Raw genomic sequence first — 23,771 nt, 5'->3', positions numbered from 1 at the left:
GTTTGGCCCTGTGATCCGCCCCCTCCCTACCCCCACATAGTCGCCCACACCCCTACCCCGATCACAGATTGTATTATTTGGTTTTTGTTTGATCTCTTGTGCCTTTATATTGCAGGATTGAGCTGAATGTTAGAGTAGCATGGTGTGCGATGTATAGCTTAGGGAACCTTTGCTGTGTATTGTACTATCATGCTTTGTGTGACTGTAATTTATTGTACGACTTGTAATGACTGAACGGAAAATAAAGCTCTTTCAATCAAAAAAATCTGTTCTTATCAGTTTAATATCTGATACGTCCCCTATCTGGGGACCATATATTAAATGGATTTTTGAGAACGGGGGCCGATTTCGAAGCTTGCTTCCGTCGCCCTATGCATTGACCCGATATGGCAGTATCTTCGGGTACAGTGCACCACCCCCTTACAGGGTTAAAAAGAAAGATTCCTACTTTCATTGCTACCTGCTTGCTGGCTAGCCAGCTAGCCAGCCCTGTGGGCCTTGCTGCTGCTGCAGCCAAAAAACAAAAGGTGGTGCTGCTGCTGCTTCTGCTGCTTCTGCTTCTGCTTGTGTCTGGCCCCTGTTGGAGCGTCCAGGCACAGGACTTCTGCTGCTGCTGACTAAATGGCCTCCTTAATTGGATCATTTGAGTAGCCAGCACACCTGTGCAGGTAGGGCATGACATGATAGGCAGCTGCCTTGATAGCGGGTGGGTGCTGAATGTTCCTAATTGACAAAATAAGATTAATGCTTATGAAGAAATATAAAATCTCATCCCTTCCCCAATATCGCGCCACACCCCTACCCCTTAATTCCCTGGTTGAACTTGATGGACATATGTCTTTTTTCGACCGTACTAACTATGTAACTATGTAACATAACATGGGGGGGGGGGGGGGTCTCCTGGCTGTTCACACAGGTGTGTCATTGCTGTACATTGACCATGCATTGCTTCTGTGGTATTGCAAAGGCAAAGACAAATGCTTCCAGCCATCCATTGCACTAATGGATTGGTCATCAGCTGGCTGTCTATGTCCCGCATCAATATAGACCAAAGTACAGAGGGTTAGGCTATGCTATTGTGCACCTACCTGATGCATCAGAAGGTGCGAGGCCCTTGCTAAATTCTGTGCACAGACTTTGAGATCTATGCTTTAGACTGTATCTAAACCTGCTCCAACATGGACTGACATTCTGGCCTACTTTCAGCCGATGCGACTTGTCTGTCGCTGAACAGTCGCTTTTTATGTATTCAGCACCTATGTATAATGTTGTAAAAATGCTCTAGAAGCTAAAGTCGCAGAAATGTCACACATATTTGGCCTGCAACTTTCTGTGCGACAAATTCAGACAGGAAAAATCAGTATAAATCCTTAGAAAATTATCCCCCAGTGTCTCCATCTGCTGGCGGTATTGAATAAGCATTGCTGCACTGATGGGGTATGCATTAGACGAAAAAAAAGAAGAAAAAGAAGAATAATACGCCCAGAAAAGAGGCGAAAAGGAGAAAAACGTAAAAAAACGTGAAAAAAAAGTAAGAGGAAGAGAAGGGAAAAAAAGGTGGAAATGGGTTTAAAAGTGATTTCGGCGGAGAAATATATATATATATATATATATATATATATATATATATATATATATATATGCGCACACACACACATAGATATAAACGTATTCTCCGTTGAGATATTGCAGCCGCTGCTGTGTCCAGGCCCAGGAGCCTTAGCACTGTGCTGTGATGTCACTCAATACCACTGACATCACTAGGTGTAAACAACATCTCTCCTTTGCTGTGTATGTGACTATGGAGCTGTTTGGTGATGTCGTCTATTATGGCCTTCATAGAAGCAACAGGAGATTGTTGCATCCATCTTGAACCCTCAGAACTACAGTGCTATGATGTCACTCACTTCCACAGGCCTTGCAGAGTGTAAACAACAACAACCCAGCTTTGTTGTGTATGTAACCATAGGGATTTGTGATGTCACCTAGAACCTTCACAGCAGCGACAGCTTTATGAGGAGCATCAGCACTGCTCTGCCTGAGCAGAACCATCACCGCCATAGGTTGTCAAATAACCCGGATTTAACCCACACAGGTAAGTCCAATGGGGTGCAGGCATGTCCTCTATGCTTACAGCTTCCCGTGGGTGTTGGTTTGATACCGTTTGGGGACAGCCAAGGAGGCATCTGCAGGCAACAAAGGTAGGTGTGTGCTTGTGTGTGTGTTTCCTATGCAGATCCTAAGCCCAGTGTCACATGCAAGTAGGAGGAGTAAGAAGGGTTCCTGGCAAATCCGGGTTATGGATTGCATTTAAAAAGGCCCCGTGGGAGTGCAATGGGCCCCTGTCTTGCTGCTTAGCAATAATGGTATGGGTTTAGGTTCTGCTGTGTGTACTGGTGGTTGACTGCCCCCCAGCCCAGAGTGTGCATGGAAAATTGTCTGGCAGCCTCCCTGACAGCAAGCAGTGATAGTGCCCATGAAGGGGACCTTGTTGGGCCCGCCCCTTTCACGGTTATCGCTTCTCGGCCTTTTGGCTAAGATCAAGTGTAGTATCTGTTCTTATCAGTTTAATATCTGATACGTCCCCTATCTGGGGACCATATATTAAATGGATTTTTGAGAACGGGGGCCGATTTCGAAGCTTGCTTCCGTCGCCCTATGCATTGACCCGATATGGCAGTATCTTCGGGTACAGTGCACCACCCCCTTACAGGGTTAAAAAGAAAGATTCCTACTTTCATTGCTACCTGCTTGCTGGCTAGCCAGCTAGCCAGCCCTGTGGGCCTTGCTGCTGCTGCAGCCAAAAAACAAAAGGTGGTGCTGCTGCTGCTTCTGCTGCTTCTGCTTGTGTCTGGCCCCTGTTGGAGCGTCCAGGCACAGGACTTCTGCTGCTGCTGACTAAATGGCCTCCTTAATTGGATCATTTGAGTAGCCAGCACACCTGTGCAGGTAGGGCATGACATGATAGGCAGCTGCCTTGATAGCGGGTGGGTGCTGAATGTTCCTAATTGACAAAATAAGATTAATGCTTATGAAGAAATATAAAATCTCATCCCTTCCCCAATATCGCGCCACACCCCTACCCCTTAATTCCCTGGTTGAACTTGATGGACATATGTCTTTTTTCGACCGTACTAACTATGTAACTATGTAACATAACATGGGGGGGGGGGGTCTCCTGGCTGTTCACACAGGTGTGTCATTGCTGTACATTGACCATGCATTGCTTCTGTGGTATTGCAAAGGCAAAGACAAATGCTTCCAGCCATCCATTGCACTAATGGATTGGTCATCAGCTGGCTGTCTATGTCCCGCATCAATATAGACCAAAGTACAGAGGGTTAGGCTATGCTATTGTGCACCTACCTGATGCATCAGAAGGTGCGAGGCCCTTGCTAAATTCTGTGCACAGACTTTGAGATCTATGCTTTAGACTGTATCTAAACCTGCTCCAACATGGACTGACATTCTGGCCTACTTTCAGCCGATGCGACTTGTCTGTCGCTGAACAGTCGCTTTTTATGTATTCAGCACCTATGTATAATGTTGTAAAAATGCTCTAGAAGCTAAAGTCGCAGAAATGTCACACATATTTGGCCTGCAACTTTCTGTGCGACAAATTCAGACAGGAAAAATCAGTATAAATCCTTAGAAAATTATCCCCCAGTGTCTCCATCTGCTGGCGGTATTGAATAAGCATTGCTGCACTGATGGGGTATGCATTAGACGAAAAAAAAGAAGAAAAAGAAGAATAATACGCCCAGAAAAGAGGCGAAAAGGAGAAAAACGTAAAAAAACGTGAAAAAAAAGTAAGAGGAAGAGAAGGGAAAAAAAGGTGGAAATGGGTTTAAAAGTGATTTCGGCGGAGAAATATATATATATATATATATATATATATATATATATATATATGCGCACACACACACATAGATATAAACGTATTCTCCGTTGAGATATTGCAGCCGCTGCTGTGTCCAGGCCCAGGAGCCTTAGCACTGTGCTGTGATGTCACTCAATACCACTGACATCACTAGGTGTAAACAACATCTCTCCTTTGCTGTGTATGTGACTATGGAGCTGTTTGGTGATGTCGTCTATTACGGCCTTCATAGAAGCAACAGGAGATTGTTGCATCCATCTTGAACCCTCAGAACTACAGTGCTATGATGTCACTCACTTCCACAGGCCTTGCAGAGTGTAAACAACAACAACCCAGCTTTGTTGTGTATGTAACCATAGGGATTTGTGATGTCACCTAGAACCTTCACAGCAGCGACAGCTTTATGAGGAGCATCAGCACTGCTCTGCCTGAGCAGAACCATCACCGCCATAGGTTGTCAAATAACCCGGATTTAACCCACACAGGTAAGTCCAATGGGGTGCAGGCATGTCCTCTATGCTTACAGCTTCCCGTGGGTGTTGGTTTGATACCGTTTGGGGACAGCCAAGGAGGCATCTGCAGGCAACAAAGGTAGGTGTGTGCTTGTGTGTGTGTTTCCTATGCAGATCCTAAGCCCAGTGTCACATGCAAGTAGGAGGAGTAAGAAGGGTTCCTGGCAAATCCGGGTTATGGATTGCATTTAAAAAGGCCCCGTGGGAGTGCAATGGGCCCCTGTCTTGCTGCTTAGCAATAATGGTATGGGTTTAGGTTCTGCTGTGTGTACTGGTGGTTGACTGCCCCCCAGCCCAGAGTGTGCATGGAAAATTGTCTGGCAGCCTCCCTGACAGCAAGCAGTGATAGTGCCCATGAAGGGGACCTTGTTGGGCCCGCCCCTTTCACGGTTATCGCTTCTCGGCCTTTTGGCTAAGATCAAGTGTAGTATCTGTTCTTATCAGTTTAATATCTGATACGTCCCCTATCTGGGGACCATATATTAAATGGATTTTTGAGAACGGGGGCCGATTTCGAAGCTTGCTTCCGTCGCCCTATGCATTGACCCGATATGGCAGTATCTTCGGGTACAGTGCACCACCCCCTTACAGGGTTAAAAAGAAAGATTCCTACTTTCATTGCTACCTGCTTGCTGGCTAGCCAGCTAGCCAGCCCTGTGGGCCTTGCTGCTGCTGCAGCCAAAAAACAAAAGGTGGTGCTGCTGCTGCTTCTGCTGCTTCTGCTTCTGCTTGTGTCTGGCCCCTGTTGGAGCGTCCAGGCACAGGACTTCTGCTGCTGCTGACTAAATGGCCTCCTTAATTGGATCATTTGAGTAGCCAGCACACCTGTGCAGGTAGGGCATGACATGATAGGCAGCTGCCTTGATAGCGGGTGGGTGCTGAATGTTCCTAATTGACAAAATAAGATTAATGCTTATGAAGAAATATAAAATCTCATCCCTTCCCCAATATCGCGCCACACCCCTACCCCTTAATTCCCTGGTTGAACTTGATGGACATATGTCTTTTTTCGACCGTACTAACTATGTAACTATGTAACATAACATGGGGGGGGGGGGGGTCTCCTGGCTGTTCACACAGGTGTGTCATTGCTGTACATTGACCATGCATTGCTTCTGTGGTATTGCAAAGGCAAAGACAAATGCTTCCAGCCATCCATTGCACTAATGGATTGGTCATCAGCTGGCTGTCTATGTCCCGCATCAATATAGACCAAAGTACAGAGGGTTAGGCTATGCTATTGTGCACCTACCTGATGCATCAGAAGGTGCGAGGCCCTTGCTAAATTCTGTGCACAGACTTTGAGATCTATGCTTTAGACTGTATCTAAACCTGCTCCAACATGGACTGACATTCTGGCCTACTTTCAGCCGATGCGACTTGTCTGTCGCTGAACAGTCGCTTTTTATGTATTCAGCACCTATGTATAATGTTGTAAAAATGCTCTAGAAGCTAAAGTCGCAGAAATGTCACACATATTTGGCCTGCAACTTTCTGTGCGACAAATTCAGACAGGAAAAATCAGTATAAATCCTTAGAAAATTATCCCCCAGTGTCTCCATCTGCTGGCGGTATTGAATAAGCATTGCTGCACTGATGGGGTATGCATTAGACGAAAAAAAAGAAGAAAAAGAAGAATGATACGCCCAGAAAAGAGGCGAAAAGGAGAAAAACGTAAAAAACGTGAAAAAAAAGTAAGAGGAAGAGAAGGGAAAAAAAGGTGGAAATGGGTTTAAAAGTGATTTCGGCGGAGAAATATATATATATATATATATATATATATATATATATATATATATGCGCACACACACACATAGATATAAACGTATTCTCCGTTGAGATATTGCAGCCGCTGCTGTGTCCAGGCCCAGGAGCCTTAGCACTGTGCTGTGATGTCACTCAATACCACTGACATCACTAGGTGTAAACAACATCTCTCCTTTGCTGTGTATGTGACTATGGAGCTGTTTGGTGATGTCGTCTATTACGGCCTTCATAGAAGCAACAGGAGATTGTTGCATCCATCTTGAACCCTCAGAACTACAGTGCTATGATGTCACTCACTTCCACAGGCCTTGCAGAGTGTAAACAACAACAACCCAGCTTTGTTGTGTATGTAACCATAGGGATTTGTGATGTCACCTAGAACCTTCACAGCAGCGACAGCTTTATGAGGAGCATCAGCACTGCTCTGCCTGAGCAGAACCATCACCGCCATAGGTTGTCAAATAACCCGGATTTAACCCACACAGGTAAGTCCAATGGGGTGCAGGCATGTCCTCTATGCTTACAGCTTCCCGTGGGTGTTGGTTTGATACCGTTTGGGGACAGCCAAGGAGGCATCTGCAGGCAACAAAGGTAGGTGTGTGCTTATGTGTGTGTTTCCTATGCAGATCCTAAGCCCAGTGTCACATGCAAGTAGGAGGAGTAAGAAGGGTTCCTGGCAAATCCGGGTTATGGATTGCATTTAAAAAGGCCCCGTGGGAGTGCAATGGGCCCCTGTCTTGCTGCTTAGCAATAATGGTATGGGTTTAGGTTCTGCTGTGTGTACTGGTGGTTGACTGCCCCCCAGCCCAGAGTGTGCATGGAAAATTGTCTGGCAGCCTCCCTGACAGCAAGCAGTGATAGTGCCCATGAAGGGGACCTTGTTGGGCCCGCCCCTTTCACGGTTATCGCTTCTCGGCCTTTTGGCTAAGATCAAGTGTAGTATCTGTTCTTATCAGTTTAATATCTGATACGTCCCCTATCTGGGGACCATATATTAAATGGATTTTTGAGAACGGGGGCCGATTTCGAAGCTTGCTTCCGTCGCCCTATGCATTGACCCGATATGGCAGTATCTTCGGGTACAGTGCACCACCCCCTTACAGGGTTAAAAAGAAAGATTCCTACTTTCATTGCTACCTGCTTGCTGGCTAGCCAGCTAGCCAGCCCTGTGGGCCTTGCTGCTGCTGCAGCCAAAAAACAAAAGGTGGTGCTGCTGCTGCTTCTGCTGCTTCTGCTTCTGCTTGTGTCTGGCCCCTGTTGGAGCGTCCAGGCACAGGACTTCTGCTGCTGCTGACTAAATGGCCTCCTTAATTGGATCATTTGAGTAGCCAGCACACCTGTGCAGGTAGGGCATGACATGATAGGCAGCTGCCTTGATAGCGGGTGGGTGCTGAATGTTCCTAATTGACAAAATAAGATTAATGCTTATGAAGAAATATAAAATCTCATCCCTTCCCCAATATCGCGCCACACCCCTACCCCTTAATTCCCTGGTTGAACTTGATGGACATATGTCTTCTTTCGACCGTACTAACTATGTAACTATGTAACATAACATGGGGGGGGGGGGGGGGGGTCTCCTGGCTGTTCACACAGGTGTGTCATTGCTGTACATTGACCATGCATTGCTTCTGTGGTATTGCAAAGGCAAAGACAAATGCTTCCAGCCATCCATTGCACTAATGGATTGGTCATCAGCTGGCTGTCTATGTCCCGCATCAATATAGACCAAAGTACAGAGGGTTAGGCTATGCTATTGTGCACCTACCTGATGCATCAGAAGGTGCGAGGCCCTTGCTAAATTCTGTGCACAGACTTTGAGATCTATGCTTTAGACTGTATCTAAACCTGCTCCAACATGGACTGACATTCTGGCCTACTTTCAGCCGATGCGACTTGTCTGTCGCTGAACAGTCGCTTTTTATGTATTCAGCACCTATGTATAATGTTGTAAAAATGCTCTAGAAGCTAAAGTCGCAGAAATGTCACACATATTTGGCCTGCAACTTTCTGTGCGACAAATTCAGACAGGAAAAATCAGTATAAATCCTTAGAAAATTATCCCCCAGTGTCTCCATCTGCTGGCGGTATTGAATAAGCATTGCTGCACTGATGGGGTATGCATTAGACGAAAAAAAAGAAGAAAAAGAAGAATAATACGCCCAGAAAAGAGGCGAAAAGGAGAAAAACGTAAAAAAACGTGAAAAAAAAGTAAGAGGAAGAGAAGGGAAAAAAAGGTGGAAATGGGTTTAAAAGTGATTTCGGCGGAGAAATATATATATATATATATATATATATATATATATATATATATATATATATATATATGCGCACACACACACATAGATATAAACGTATTCTCCGTTGAGATATTGCAGCCGCTGCTGTGTTCAGGCCAAGGAGCCTTAGCACTGTGCTGTGATGTCACTCAATACCACTGACATCACTAGGTGTAAACAACATCTCTCCTTTGCTGTGTATGTGACTATGGAGCTGTTTGGTGATGTCGTCTATTACGGCCTTCATAGAAGCAACAGGAGATTGTTGCATCCATCTTGAACCCTCAGAACTACAGTGCTATGATGTCACTCACTTCCACAGGCCTTGCAGAGTGTAAACAACAACAACCCAGCTTTGTTGTGTATGTAACCATAGGGATTTGTGATGTCACCTAGAACCTTCACAGCAGCGACAGCTTTATGAGGAGCATCAGCACTGCTCTGCCTGAGCAGAACCATCACCGCCATAGGTTGTCAAATAACCCGGATTTAACCCACACAGGTAAGTCCAATGGGGTGCAGGCATGTCCTCTATGCTTACAGCTTCCCGTGGGTGTTGGTTTGATACCGTTTGGGGACAGCCAAGGAGGCATCTGCAGGCAACAAAGGTAGGTGTGTGCTTGTGTGTGTGTTTCCTATGCAGATCCTAAGCCCAGTGTCACATGCAAGTAGGAGGAGTAAGAAGGGTTCCTGGCAAATCCGGGTTATGGATTGCATTTAAAAAGGCCCCGTGGGAGTGCAATGGGCCCCTGTCTTGCTGCTTAGCAATAATGGTATGGGTTTAGGTTCTGCTGTGTGTACTGGTGGTTGACTGCCCCCCAGCCCAGAGTGTGCATGGGAAATTGTCTGGCAGCCTCCCTGACAGCAAGCAGTGATAGTGCCCATGAAGGGGACCTTGTTGGGCCCGCCCCTTTCACGGTTATCGCTTCTCGGCCTTTTGGCTAAGATCAAGTGTCTTGCCCTAAGGTATTCGGGTACCCCTCTCCTCGGCCTTGTGGGATCGCCCAGGTTTATTGCCTGGGCTTCACCCACCTGCTGCTATTGGGGAGAGGGCTTAGTCCCAGGATAACGGGAAGGTGATCATCGGAGGACGGGTCTGCCGGAGAGGATGGCTAATGCGCCGAACGCTCCTAATACAGTACGGCTGTTTATCGAGGAGGAAAAGAGGAGTGCCTACGGGATTTTGCATGTCCAGCAGAAGGTCGTGGAAGGAGTGCTGAGGATGCCGCATGCTTCCATCTTCTGTGTCCAGGTCTTTCCCAGCCAAGGATTCTTTGACGTGACCTTCTACAACCTGGATGATCTCCGTACCTGTCTCTACCGGAGTAAGGAGAATGCTTCTCACCCTGACCTACAAGGGATCCGATTCATTTCCTGCGAGGCTCGGCCTAAGAAAGTTCCAGTGGTAGTGCATATGTACAACCCTTTTGTGCGGGATGAGGAGATCCAGACCTTTCTAAGAAGGTATTGTGTGTCTGTTTCTGGTGCGGAGAGGAAAAATAACATCCTGGGGACTTTCACAGGCATGAGACGTTTTTGGGTGGAGTTTAGGCCTGCCCCCGAGGGTGGTGCTGAAGGTTTTTGTCACCCCCCGCAGAACTTTGCGATAGGGAACAACAGGGGGTTTCTGCACTACCCGGGGATGCCAAGTTTTTGCCGGGACTGTTTTTGCTTTGGTCATACCAGAGAGAACTGTACAACCGGGCAGGTTTGCAGGAACTGCCACAAGCCTGATCACCGCACTGCAGACTGTCCCGAGAAACGCAAGTGTCATTTCTGTGGTTCTTCGGATCACCTGGCTAGGAGTTGCCCCACTTACCAGTCCGGGGCACCCCGATCATATGCAATGGCTCTTCGAGGTGGGACAGTTCCTGAGGACTCCAATGCTGCCAGGGCAGGCGATGCAGAGGTTAGCGTGCTGACCAGTGAAGCAGAGTCTGCCCCTGTTTTTCCTTCCATTTCTAGGTCTGTTCCGGATGCTTTGGTGGCAGAGGGGGAGAAGGCGGAGTCTGTTTCGGGGGCATCTGTTTCGGAGGCCTCTGATCCCCCAGAGGAGATGACTGTGGACAAAGAATCCTTGAAGAGAAAGATGCCGGTGGAAGAATCGGAGGATGACTGTCCGACTCCTCAGAGTCAAAGGATTGAGGACTTTCCTAGCCCGGGAAGGGAGGAGGCAGGTGGAGGGTCGTCATGTCAGATTGATTCTGACTCCTCTTTATCCTCCCTGGGCACAGGTTATTTGGAGGAATGTTCAGTCAAAAAATTGACAAAGACTCTTAAGTTTAAGGAAGGGGAGGCAAAAAATAAGGGTAGAGGTCGGGGAAAGGCTAGGCCTCCTTTTGATAATGCTTGATTTTGTATTTCCTTTTTTTCCTTCAAATGTTTGAATGAGTTTAACAATTGGTTCTCTAAATGTCCGCAGTATTAGATCTTTAGAAAGGAGATCCGCCATTTTTGATTTACTTTCTAGATATTCTTTTGATGTTCTAGGTCTCCAGGAGTGCTGCTTGGATGGGGAGCCAAATATCTCCTGGCCTTATGGGCAATCGGTATGGTCTGGTTCAATGGAACGTAATTCGGGGGTGGGGATTTTGTTCAAAAGTAATGAGTTTGTTGTTAAAAAAGTTGTCCATATTGTTCCGGGTAGGGTATTATTAGTGCATTTTATTTTCAGGGGTTTCACATATAAAGTAATTAATGTTTATGCTCCAACTGGGAGGAAGGAAAGAGGGGAGGTGTTTGAGAAATTATATTTCTTTTTGAGTGGGAGGGATGATGTGTTCCTTATAGGGGATTTCAATTGTATAATAACAGAGGGGGATAGGAGTAGTACTACGGTGGGTGGTGGGTCTGGTTTAGACAGTACTAGTAAGCAGCTTAAAGAGATTGTAAATTTATTTGGGTTAAAGGATTCCTTTGTTGCCCATAATGATGGTACTATCGGTTATACATATTTTTCTAACAATACAAGTTCGCGTATTGATTTCATTTTTGTCTCAAAACTAATGTCTGTTTCTAATTTCAGACGGAGGAGGTTACCGTTCACGGATCATGCCTGGATTGAGTGTGTGGTAAAAGGTGGTGGTCTAAGTGAGTATGGAAAGGGTGTTTGGAAGTTGAATGTGTCTTTATTGGATAATGAATGTGTATTACAAGAATATAGGGAGCGTTTTGATGGATGGGTGTTGAGGAAGGATGCATTTTATAGTGTGGTTGAGTGGTGGGAGTGGGTGAAGTTAGAGACTAAAAGGTTTTTTATTAAAAAAGGGTGTGAGAAAGGGAGGAAAGATAGAGAAGAGTATGAGAGATGGCAAAGAAGGTTAGAGTATTTGTATGAATTGAGGCGTTTGGGGATGAGTGTTGAGAAGGAGATTGAGGAAGCTCGTGGAAGTGTGAATGAGTGTCTGGAGAGGAATGGAAGGAAGATTATTGCACAGGCTAGGGTTGAAGTGAAAGAGAAGGATGAGAAATGTAGCAAATTTTTCTTTAAAAAGGCATTCAGTAAAAAAACTGAGATGATGAGTGTTTTTACGAATGATGGGGTAGAGGTCTTTGGTAAGGATGAGGTGTTAGAGGAAGTGTGGAAGTTTTATTCTGATTTATTCACGGAGAAGGAGCGGGACGTGACTCTAGAGGAGGAATGTTTGGGATATGTGGATAAGCGTTTGGATGAAATTGATGGGTTCTTTATGGAAGAGGATGTGAGGAAGAGTGAGGTGGAGGATGCTGTGAATGGGATGAAGAAAGGAAAGGTGGCAGGGAGTGATGGTTTGCCTGTGGAATTTTATCTTGTGTTTTGGGATATGTTAGGGGATTATGTATGGGAGGTGTGTAAGGAAGTACTTAGGAGAGGGAAGTTATCTAAAAGTATGAGTGAGAGTGTGACTGTGTTATTGTTTAAAAAAGGGGATAAGAGGGATCTTAAAAATTGGAGGCCTATAGCGCTCTTGAATTGTGATTACAAAATTATTGCTAAAGTTATTGCGAATAGGTTAAAGGATGTGATTGATTGTATGGTAGGTGAGGAGCAAATGTGTACAGTGCCTGATCGTAGGATTTCTGAATGTCTGTTAGGTCTGAGGGATGTATTGTGGGACTGTAAAACTAGGAAGCAAGGTGTGGCTGTTGTTACGGTGGATTTTGAAAAAGCGTATGATAGGGTGGTGCATGATTTATTGTTTAGGGTTTTGAGGAGGATGAATGTGCCGGACAGAATGGTGAAGTGGATTGAATGTTTGTATAGGGACATTTATAGTAAGATTCAGGTCAATGGTTTTCTGAGTAGGGAAGTGAGTATAAAATCTGGAGTGCGGCAGGGGTGTCCCCTGTCGCCAATTCTTTTTATTTGTATGATTGAGCCTTTGTTGGGGATGATTAGGAGAGATAAGGTGATGCGGGGTATAGAAATACCTGGTAGTCATGGGAAGGATATGCGAGTGATTGGTTACATGGATGATGTTACTGTTGTATGTAAGTCAATGGCAGGGGTAAGGCGTGCTAAGTTATTGATTGAGTGTTTCTGTTTAATGAGTGGGTTTAAGCTTAATGTTGGGAAGAGTGGTTGTAAATTTTTTGAGGGGTGGGGAGAGAGTGGGTTGTGCGAGTGGCCTGTGAGAGAGGGGGGTGTGGAAGTGCTTGGGGTGGTGTTTGATAATGATTTGTATGGGAAAGAAAGTTGGGAGAGGGTTTTGGGGAGGGTGGGGAATAAAATAAACTTCTGGTCTTTAAGGACTTTATCGATTGAGGGAAGGATTCTGGTTATTAAAGCTGTTATAATTCCTATTTTGCTTTATGTTAATTATGTGTTTCCTCCACCGGATAGGTGTCTGGCAAGAATTATCAGGCAGATCTTTGTTTTCTTATGGAATTCAAGGATGGAGAAATTGAGTCGTGGGAAGGTGGTGAAAAGCAGAATGCATGGTGGGAAAGGAATGATGAATGTGGAAGTGTTCCTGGCTGTGAAGTATGTCAGTTTTTGTCTCGCTGTAAGTAAGAAGGAATGTGTGTTTGGGTGCATGGTAAGGTATTTGGCTGGTAATGTGTTGTTGAAATATAAGCTAATGGAAAGGGACTTAAGGGTACCTGTAAGTTTTGAGGTTCCTTGGTTCTATCAGAGAATAGGGCGGTGTGTCAGGAAAAATAATCTGGAATGTGTGACTGAATGGAATGATAGTAAGAAGGTGATGAAAGTGTTGGAGCAGAGAGAAACAGTGGAATGTGTGGGAGGTCTGTCTGAGAAGGATTGTAAGGTAGTGTGGAAAAATGTCAGTCACAAGGAACTGACAAATAAACAAAAGGACTTGTCTTGGATGTTAGCTCATGGGTGTCTGCCAACAAGGGAATTTCAGAGGAGAAGGAGATTGGTAGACAGTGAAGTGTGTCCCAGGGATGGTTGCGGTGGATGTGAGAATTATGTACATGTGTTTTGGGAGTGTGGTTATGCGAAGTCTGTGTGGAGAAAAATGTCTGGTCTAATTAAAAATCTTACTGGAATTGAAATCTTATCCTTTAATATGATGATGTTTGGTTTGTGTGCAGTGGAGAGAGAGAAGGCAAGAGTGTTATGGTTCATAGTAAATTGTGTAAAAGAGGTTCTGTGGGATGTAAGGAATATTAGGATTTTCAATCAAACTGAAGTAAGTGTGAAGGAGTGTCTGGGCATGATCCGTGGTAAAATTTACCTTTACGTATTATGTGATAGGAAAAACTATGGTTCTGATGATGCAGAGGGGATCTGGAAACACAAAAAATGGAAGTACTGGTTATGATTGTATTCTTATTTGTCTTTCTTTTTCTTTTCTTACAGATTATATCCTGATATGAAGGGACAGTTGGAGGGACAGAATCCGCTGCAATTTATTTTTTCTGAGGGAAAGTCATGAAGGGAAAGCTTTTTGTTATATGTACATGTAAAGACATGATTCCTGTATATATTGTATATGTCAAATATGTGTTATTCATGTGTTTTCAGATGAATATGTAATTTTTTGAATGATTTACTTGGTTATGTATTGTATATTTCCTTTTCAATAAAAAAAAAAAAAAAATCTGTTCTTATCAGTTTAATATCTGATACGTCCCCTATCTGGGGACCATATATTAAATGGATTTTTGAGAACGGGGGCCGATTTCGAAGCTTGCTTCCGTCGCCCTATGCATTGACCCGATATGGCAGTATCTTCGGGTACAGTGCACCACCCCCTTACAGGGTTAAAAAGAAAGATTCCTACTTTCATTGCTACCTGCTTGCTGGCTAGCCAGCTAGCCAGCCCTGTGGGCCTTGCTGCTGCTGCAGCCAAAAAACAAAAGGTGGTGCTGCTGCTGCTTCTGCTGCTTCTGCTTGTGTCTGGCCCCTGTTGGAGCGTCCAGGCACAGGACTTCTGCTGCTGCTGACTAAATGGCCTCCTTAATTGGATCATTTGAGTAGCCAGCACACCTGTGCAGGTAGGGCATGACATGATAGGCAGCTGCCTTGATAGCGGGTGGGTGCTGAATGTTCCTAATTGACAAAATAAGATTAATGCTTATGAAGAAATATAAAATCTCATCCCTTCCCCAATATCGCGCCACACCCCTACCCCTTCATTCCCTGGTTGAACGTGATGGACATATGTCTTTTTTCGACCGTACTAACTATGTAACTATGTAACATAACATGGGGGGGGGGGGGGGGTCTCCTGGCTGTTCACACAGGTGTGTCATTGCTGTACATTGACCATGCATTGCTTCTGTGGTATTGCAAAGGCAAAGACAAACGCTTCCAGCCATCCATTGCACTAATGGATTGGTCATCAGCTGGCTGTCTATGTCCCGCATCAATATAGACCAAAGTACAGAGGGTTAGGCTATGCTATTGTGCACCTACCTGATGCATCAGAAGGTGCGAGGCCCTTGCTAAATTCTGTGCACAGACTTTGAGATCTATGCTTTAGACTGTATCTAAACCTGCTCCAACATGGACTGACATTCTGGCCTACTTTCAGCCGATGCGACTTGTCTGTCGCTGAACAGTCGCTTTTTATGTATTCAGCACCTATGTATAATGTTGTAAAAATGCTCTAGAAGCTAAAGTCGCAGAAATGTCACACATATTTGGCCTGCAACTTTCTGTGCGACAAATTCAGACAGGAAAAATCAGTATAAATCCTTAGAAAATTATCCCCCAGTGTCTCCATCTGCTGGCGGTATTGAATAAGCATTGCTGCACTGATGGGGTATGCATTAGACGAAAAAAAAGAAGAAAAAGAAGAATAATACGCCCAGAAAAGAGGCGAAAAGGAGAAAAACGTAAAAAAACGTGAAAAAAAAGTAAGAGGAAGAGAAGGGAAAAAAAGGTGGAAATGGGTTTAAAAGTGATTTCGGCGGAGAAATATATATATATATATATATATATATATATATATATATATATATACATGCGCACACACACACATAGATATAAACGTATTCTCCGTTGAGATATTGCAGCCGCTGCTGTGTCCAGGCCCAGGAGCCTTAGCACTGTGCTGTGATGTCACTCAATACCACTGACATCACTAGGTGTAAACAACATCTCTCCTTTGCTGTGTATGTGACTATGGAGCTGTTTGGTGATGTCGTCTATTACGGCCTTCATAGAAGCAACAGGAGATTGTTGCATCCATCTTGAACCCTCAGAACTACAGTGCTATGATGTCACTCACTTCCACAGGCCTTGCAGAGTGTAAACAACAACAACCCAGCTTTGTTGTGTATGTAACCAAAGGGATTTGTGATGTCACCTAGAACCTTCACAGCAGCGACAGCTTTATGAGGAGCATCAGCACTGCTCTGCCTGAGCAGAACCATCACCGCCATAGGTTGTCAAATAACCCGGATTTAACCCACACAGGTAAGTCCAATGGGGTGCAGGCATGTCCTCTATGCTTACAGCTTCCCGTGGGTGTTGGTTTGATACCGTTTGGGGACAGCCAAGGAGGCATCTGCAGGCAACAAAGGTAGGTGTGTGCTTGTGTGTGTGTTTCCTATGCAGATCCTAAGCCCAGTGTCACATGCAAGTAGGAGGAGTAAGAAGGGTTCCTGGCAAATCCGGGTTATGGATTGCATTTAAAAAGGCCCCGTGGGAGTGCAATGGGCCCCTGTCTTGCTGCTTAGCAATAATGGTATGGGTTTAGGTTCTGCTGTGTGTACTGGTGGTTGACTGCCCCCCAGCCCAGAGTGTGCATGGAAAATTGTCTGGCAGCCTCCCTGACAGCAAGCAGTGATAGTGCCCATGAAGGGGACCTTGTTGGGCCCGCCCCTTTCACGGTTATCGCTTCTCGGCCTTTTGGCTAAGATCAAGTGTAGTATCTGTTCTTATCAGTTTAATATCTGATACGTCCCCTATCTGGGGACCATATATTAAATGGATTTTTGAGAACGGGGGCCGATTTCGAAGCTTGCTTCCGTCGCCCTATGCATTGACCCGATATGGCAGTATCTTCGGGTACAGTGCACCACCCCCTTACAGGGTTAAAAAGAAAGATTCCTACTTTCATTGCTACCTGCTTGCTGGCTAGCCAGCTAGCCAGCCCTGTGGGCCTTGCTGCTGCTGCAGCCAAAAAACAAAAGGTGGTGCTGCTGCTGCTTCTGCTGCTTCTGCTTGTGTCTGGCCCCTGTTGGAGCGTCCAGGCACAGGACTTCTGCTGCTGCTGACTAAATGGCCTCCTTAATTGGATCATTTGAGTAGCCAGCACACCTGTGCAGGTAGGGCATGACATGATAGGCAGCTGCCTTGATAGCGGGTGGGTGCTGAATGTTCCTAATTGACAAAATAAGATTAATGCTTATGAAGAAATATAAAATCTCATCCCTTCCCCAATATCGCGCCACACCCCTACCCCTTAATTCCCTGGTTGAACGTGATGGACATATGTCTTTTTTCGACCGTACTAACTATGTAACTATGTAACATAACATGGGGGGGGGGGGTCTCCTGGCTGTTCACACAGGTGTGTCATTGCTGTACATTGACCATGCATTGCTTCTGTGGTATTGCAAAGGCAAAGACAAATGCTTCCAGCCATCCATTGCACTAATGGATTGGTCATCAGCTGGCTGTCTATGTCCCGCATCAATATAGACCAAAGTACAGAGGGTTAGGCTATGCTATTGTGCACCTACCTGATGCATCAGAAGGTGCGAGGCCCTTGCTAAATTCTGTGCACAGACTTTGAGATCTATGCTTTAGACTGTATCTAAACCTGCTCCAACATGGACTGACATTCTGGCCTACTTTCAGCCGATGCGACTTGTCTGTCGCTGAACAGTCGCTTTTTATGTATTCAGCACCTATGTATAATGTTGTAAAAATGCTCTAGAAGCTAAAGTCGCAGAAATGTCACACATATTTGGCCTGCAACTTTCTGTGCGACAAATTCAGACAGGAAAAATCAGTATAAATCCTTAGAAAATTATCCCCCAGTGTCTCCATCTGCTGGCGGTATTGAATAAGCATTGCTGCACTGATGGGGTATGCATTAGACGAAAAAAAAGAAGAAAAAGAAGAATAATACGCCCAGAAAAGAGGCGAAAAGGAGAAAAACGTAAAAAAACGTGAAAAAAAAGTAAGAGGAAGAGAAGGGAAAAAAAGGTGGAAATGGGTTTAAAAGTGATTTCGGCGGAGAAATATATATATATATATATATATATATATATATATATATATATATATATATATATATATACATGCGCACACACACACATAGATATAAACGTATTCTCCGTTGAGATATTGCAGCCGCTGCTGTGTCCAGGCCCAGGAGCCTTAGCACTGTGCTGTGATGTCACTCAATACCACTGACATCACTAGGTGTAAACAACATCTCTCCTTTGCTGTGTATGTGACTATGGAGCTGTTTGGTGATGTCGTCTATTACGGCCTTCATAGAAGCAACAGGAGATTGTTGCATCCATCTTGAACCCTCAGAACTACAGTGCTATGATGTCACTCACTTCCACAGGCCTTGCAGAGTGTAAACAACAACAACCCAGCTTTGTTGTGTATGTAACCAAAGGGATTTGTGATGTCACCTAGAACCTTCACAGCAGCGACAGCTTTATGAGGAGCATCAGCACTGCTCTGCCTGAGCAGAACCATCACCGCCATAGGTTGTCAAATAACCCGGATTTAACCCACACAGGTAAGTCCAATGGGGTGCAGGCATGTCCTCTATGCTTACAGCTTCCCGTGGGTGTTGGTTTGATACCGTTTGGGGACAGCCAAGGAGGCATCTGCAGGCAACAAAGGTAGGTGTGTGCTTGTGTGTGTGTTTCCTATGCAGATCCTAAGCCCAGTGTCACATGCAAGTAGGAGGAGTAAGAAGGGTTCCTGGCAAATCCGGGTTATGGATTGCATTTAAAAAGGCCCCGTGGGAGTGCAATGGGCCCCTGTCTTGCTGCTTAGCAATAATGGTATGGGTTTAGGTTCTGCTGTGTGTACTGGTGGTTGACTGCCCCCCAGCCCAGAGTGTGCATGGAAAATTGTCTGGCAGCCTCCCTGACAGCAAGCAGTGATAGTGCCCATGAAGGGGACCTTGTTGGGCCCGCCCCTTTCACGGTTATCGCTTCTCGGCCTTTTGGCTCCGATCAAGTGTAAACTTGGTCTGGGTCAGGGGTGCGGGTGTTCTGCTGAGCAGGAATCCGGAGTGGTGATCTTACTGTGGAATCGACAGACAAGAGAAGAACAATGGCTGGAAAGGAATACCTCCCTGCGATTGAGAAGACTGTACGTTTTGTGGTGGAAACTTCTGACCGGGGTAAGAATCGGATTGAGTACATTGGACATGAACTTGTGGAGAAATTGGGTGGTTTTGGCATGGATAGTTTGTTCTGTGTGCAAGAGAATAGGAAGCAAGGAATATATGATGTGTCCTTCATCTATGAAGCTGATTGCCAGAACTTCTATGAATGTTTGAAAAGAAATGCCAATAACCCTGTCTTGGAAAATGTAAAGTTTTTTCCTCTGTTTGAGATGGGAGTGAAGACTCTGTTTGTACATATGTACAATCCGTTCTTAGACCCGGATATGATTAAGAACTTTCTAAGTATCTACTGTGAAAGTGTCCAAGGGGGAGTGAAGCAAACTAGTAGTTTGGGTGTGTTTAACGGCACATGGAAGTTCTTTGTAAAACTGAAGCTGGATCCTGGGAGCATTGGTGGAGTGAAACACCCACCGGCCAATTTTTCAATCGCTGGAAACCGGGGTTATGTCTATTATTATGGCCAGCCATTGTTTTGCCGTGATTGTTTGCTGTTTGGACATGTTAAAGAGGCTTGTCCAGGTAATAAGAAGTGCCGAAATTGTAAAATGCCAGGGCATGAAGCGGGAGCTTGTCCACAGCCCAGAACTTGTGATCTTTGTGGCCTTGTTGGACATGTGTATAGAAATTGTCCGGAGGTGGCTAAGAGGGAGAAGGAGAAAGAGGCCAGAAAAGATTTGGCAATTAAAAAAAGGGAAAAGGCAAAGGCAGACATGGCAGAAAAGAGTGTGATTGCTATTATTGAGAAAGCAACGGTGGTGGAAGAGAAGGTGCAGGAGGAGATTGAAGAGGAGATGGAGGAGGAGGTGAGAATTGAAGAGGTGCCTAGTCCTCAGGTGTCTGGCACTCAAAAAGTTGAATGGTCGAATTCAGAAGAGGAAAGTGCTAAAGAGAGAGAGGAAGATCTTTTTCGTCCCCCACGGAAGGCGGCGAGAGGTGCCAGTGGTGAAAAGATGGAGCAGACGGTGGTGGAGACGAGTAATCGTTTTGCCGCAATATCTGAGGGTGAAATGGATAAATGCATTGGAGAAGAAACTTCTCCCTCGACACTGAGCCGTAAAGTTCATTAACTCTCTTCTAGGTTTTTTCTTCCTATGGGTTGTTATTTGATTAGATATGTCTTTTTCGGTTAGTTTGTCAAATGTTAGAGTCTTTAAAAATAAGAATAGAAGAGCGGCCATTCTGGAGGAATTGGCAGGAACTAATAATGACATAATTTGTCTACAGGAATGTGGATTGGATTTTCCTCCAAAAAAGGAGGAGTGGAGATATGGACCAGCAGTGTGGTCTTGCTCTAATGTAAATAGAAATGATGGAGTTGGGGTTTTGTTTAGGAATAATAAGTTTAAAGTTTGTAGTCAAATGGTGTTAAGGGAAGGAAGGTGTGTGTTGGTGGAGGTTGGGTTACATGGGTTTAAGTTTAAGTTAATTAATGTTTATGCACCTGTGAATAAGGAGGAGAGGGTGGGTTTGTTTGAAATAATTAAGGGGTTTTTGTCTGGGAAGGAACCAGTGTTGTTAGTAGGTGATTTCAACTGTGAGATTGGGAGGGATGCGGATGTTTCTGGAAATATGCTTAAGAGTATGGTGAGTGATTTCAAGTTAAGAGATGTGGTTGAAGTGTGTGGTGTGAATCCTGTGTTAGCAACATATCATGCTGAGAGTGGAAGGAGTGAGTCAAGATTAGATATGTGTTTTGTGTCCAAAATGATAGGATGTATGTGGTATAAGCAAGAGAGAGTGATTTATTCTGATCATGAGCGTGTGAGTTGTGGTTTGGTGTTGGATGAGATTTGCATAAGTGGGAGGGGTTACTGGAAGCTTAATGTGAAACTGTTGGATGAAAAGGAGGTATATGATAGGTATATTAAGAAGTATAAGTTATGGTGTGAGAAGAAAAAAGAATTTTTGGATTTATTGTGTTGGTGGGAGTGGGTTAAAGAAAGAACTAAGGTTTTTTTCAAGAGGGAAGGTTATAAAAGGAAAGCTAGGGAAAGAAAGAAGTATGAATGGCTGAATAAAAGGTTGGGGTTTCTCATTAAGTTGAAAAAGAAGGGATGGAGAGTGGATGGTAAGATTGATGCTGTGAAAAGAGATATAAAGGATTGGTTGAATGAAAGAGGAAAAGAGTTAATGTACCGAGCAAAAGTGGACAAATTGGAGAAGGATGAAAAGTGTTCAAGATTTTTTTTTAAGAAAGTGATTGGGAGAAAGGATGATTTAGTGAGTGTGTATGATAAGGATGGTGGTTTGGTGAGAGGCAAAGCTGTACTGAATGTGGTGAAAGAGTTTTATGAGGACTTATATGCAGTCAAACAGTGTGATAGGGGTTTGGCTGAGGAAGTGCTGGAAGTGATTGATAAGAAGGTAGATTGTAATGAGTATGAGAGTTTAATGAGAGAGATTGGAATGGAAGAAATTAAAAGGACGGTTGATAGTATGGCTAAAAATAAGACTCCTGGAGAGGATGGGTTGCCGGCTGAGTTTTATGTGAAATTATGGGATGTACTGAAGGATGATATGGAGAGTATCTTTAAGTATATGTGGGCTAATGGAAGATTGGTGGAAAGTATGAAGAGTGGGATAGTGGTTTTGATTTATAAGAAAGGGGATGTGAATGATGTAAGGAATTGGAGGCCGATAACTTTGTTGAATGTGGATTATAAAATATTTGCAAAGCTGATTACAAATAGAATGAGGGACGTGATAGAGCAAGTGATTGGGGAGGAGCAAGTGTGTGGTGTGCCAGGAAGAAGAATTAGTGAGAATTTGTGTTTGTTGAGAGATATATTGTGGGATGGTATGTGTAGAAAGCAGGTGGTTCGTGTGTTGTCAATTGATTTTGAAAAAGCTTTTGACCGTTTGTCGCATGGGTTTTTGTTTAAGGTGCTAGTTAAAATGGGGTTTCCAGGTGATTTTGTGAATATTGTGAGAATGTTGTATAAGGAAGTGTATAGTAAGATTCTGATTAATGGATGGATGACTGAGGAGATTAAAGTATGTTCAGGGGTGAGACAGGGATGTCCCTTGTCACCTATTGCTTTTATTTGTGCTATGGAACCATTATTAGAATTATTGCGTAAGGATAAATGTGTGAGAGGTGTGAGAGTTCCGGGGGGTCGTGGTAAAGAGGTTAAAGTGTTGGCTTATATGGATGATGTATGTGTGGTAAGTGAATCTGTTGCGGCTGTAAGAAGATCCAAGTTATTGGTAAGTCTGTTTTGTGGTGCGTCTGGTTTTAAGGTCAATTGGGGAAAGAGTGAATATAAATGTTTTGGTGGTGTGACTCAGAGTGAGGATGTTGGTATGGAAGGGGTGGAAGGGCCTATTCAGGTGTTGGGGGTGAAAATGGATGAACGGTTGGATGGTAGAAATAGTTGGGAGGATGTGGGGAAGAGAGTGCAAAAGAAATTGAATTTTTGGAGGTTGAGAGAGTTGTCAATGGTTGGTAAGGTTATGATAGTGAAGAGTGTGATTTTGCCAATACTGTTATATGTTGCTGTTGTGTTTCCGCCAAGTTATATGGTTTTGCGAAAGGTGAAAAGAATGTTATTTGTGTTTTTGTGGGGTACAAAGATGGAAAGAGTTAAGAGAGAGATTGTAATGAAAGATGGTAAAAATGGAGGAATGGACTTTCCGAATGTTGATGTGTATCTGGGTGTGAATATTGTTTTTGCTTTGAAAAGAATGATGGGAGGTGAAAAGAGTTGTGCATGTATGGTGAGATATTTGGGTGGCAGTGTGTTATGTAAATTGGGTTGGTTGGAAAGAGATTTGAGAGTGCCTTATGCTTTTGTGTGTCCTAGTTGGTATGTATATGTGGTGAAATTTTTGGAGAATTATAGGTTGATTGGTGTGGGTCCAGAAGTGTTTGTGAGTAAAAAGAGTATGATTGGGTACATTAAAAAAGAGGAAGTTGAATGTTCAATTAATATGGTGAGAGCTGTAGATGTGGGGAGAGTGTGGAAGAGTATAATGACTGTTGGAGTAACAAATAGACAACGTGAGATAGTATGGCAGAGTTTGCATGGTGCGTTACCGGTAAGAGAATTTCAGAGAAATAGAGGGATTGGAAGGTATGAGAGGTGTCCAAGAGATGGGTGTGATGGGATTGAGAGTGTGATGCATGTATTTTGGAATTGTGAAATGGCGCAAGGTGTGTGGAAAGGGATGAGTTTGCTGTTTAAAGAATTGACTGGTATTAGGTATATGTCATATGATGTGGCTATGTTTGGACTTAGTATGGTAGGGAGAGATAAGGAAAGGGTTTTTTTTGTGTTGCTTGCCATTATTAAAGAAGTACTTTGGGATGTTAGGAATTTATGTGTATTCAAAAGAAAAAACGTGTCGGTGGAGGGTTGTATTAAGATGATTCTAGATAGGTTATATGTTGTTTATTTGTGTGATAGGAAGAATTTGGGGGATAAGGATGCTGAGGGGATATGGAAGTTTTTGAAATGGAGATATCTTGTAAGTTTGTAATTGGTGATGGTATTTATGTTTGTTTGAAATTGAAAATAAAAAGAAAGACCTAATGATGAGTTGGACTTTACTT

General features: G+C 44.2%; 5 non-coding genes and 1 pseudogene across 5 annotated transcripts; all 6 read left to right on the top strand.

Annotated features, from left to right (window-relative positions):
• The first annotated feature begins 245 nt into the window (after window positions 1-245).
• LOC130321042 (U2 spliceosomal RNA) lies at window positions 246-418 on the top strand (annotated as a pseudogene).
• Window positions 419-2,514: 2,096 nt separating this feature from the next.
• Window positions 2,515-2,705, top strand: LOC130320975 (U2 spliceosomal RNA). The gene has a single exon (XR_008866783.1). It is a non-coding gene; the product is annotated as a U2 spliceosomal RNA (small nuclear RNA).
• A 2,079-nt stretch (window positions 2,706-4,784) lies between these two features.
• On the top strand, window positions 4,785-4,975 carry LOC130320974 (U2 spliceosomal RNA). Its single transcript, XR_008866782.1, has one exon. It is a non-coding gene; the product is annotated as a U2 spliceosomal RNA (small nuclear RNA).
• A 2,088-nt stretch (window positions 4,976-7,063) lies between these two features.
• LOC130320973 (U2 spliceosomal RNA) lies at window positions 7,064-7,254 on the top strand. The gene has a single exon (XR_008866781.1). It is a non-coding gene; the product is annotated as a U2 spliceosomal RNA (small nuclear RNA).
• Window positions 7,255-14,456: 7,202 nt separating this feature from the next.
• On the top strand, window positions 14,457-14,638 carry LOC130321037 (U2 spliceosomal RNA). Its single transcript, XR_008866839.1, has one exon. It is a non-coding gene; the product is annotated as a U2 spliceosomal RNA (small nuclear RNA).
• Window positions 14,639-16,727: 2,089 nt separating this feature from the next.
• Window positions 16,728-16,918, top strand: LOC130320972 (U2 spliceosomal RNA). The gene has a single exon (XR_008866780.1). It is a non-coding gene; the product is annotated as a U2 spliceosomal RNA (small nuclear RNA).
• Window positions 16,919-23,771: the final 6,853 nt, after the last annotated feature.

Source organism: Hyla sarda, unplaced genomic scaffold, assembly GCF_029499605.1.
Source record: "Hyla sarda isolate aHylSar1 unplaced genomic scaffold, aHylSar1.hap1 scaffold_223, whole genome shotgun sequence".
NCBI classification, from domain to species: Eukaryota; Metazoa; Chordata; class Amphibia; order Anura; family Hylidae; genus Hyla; species Hyla sarda.
Note: the sequence above shows the minus strand (reverse complement) of the source record. Positions and strands in the feature narration are given on the sequence as shown.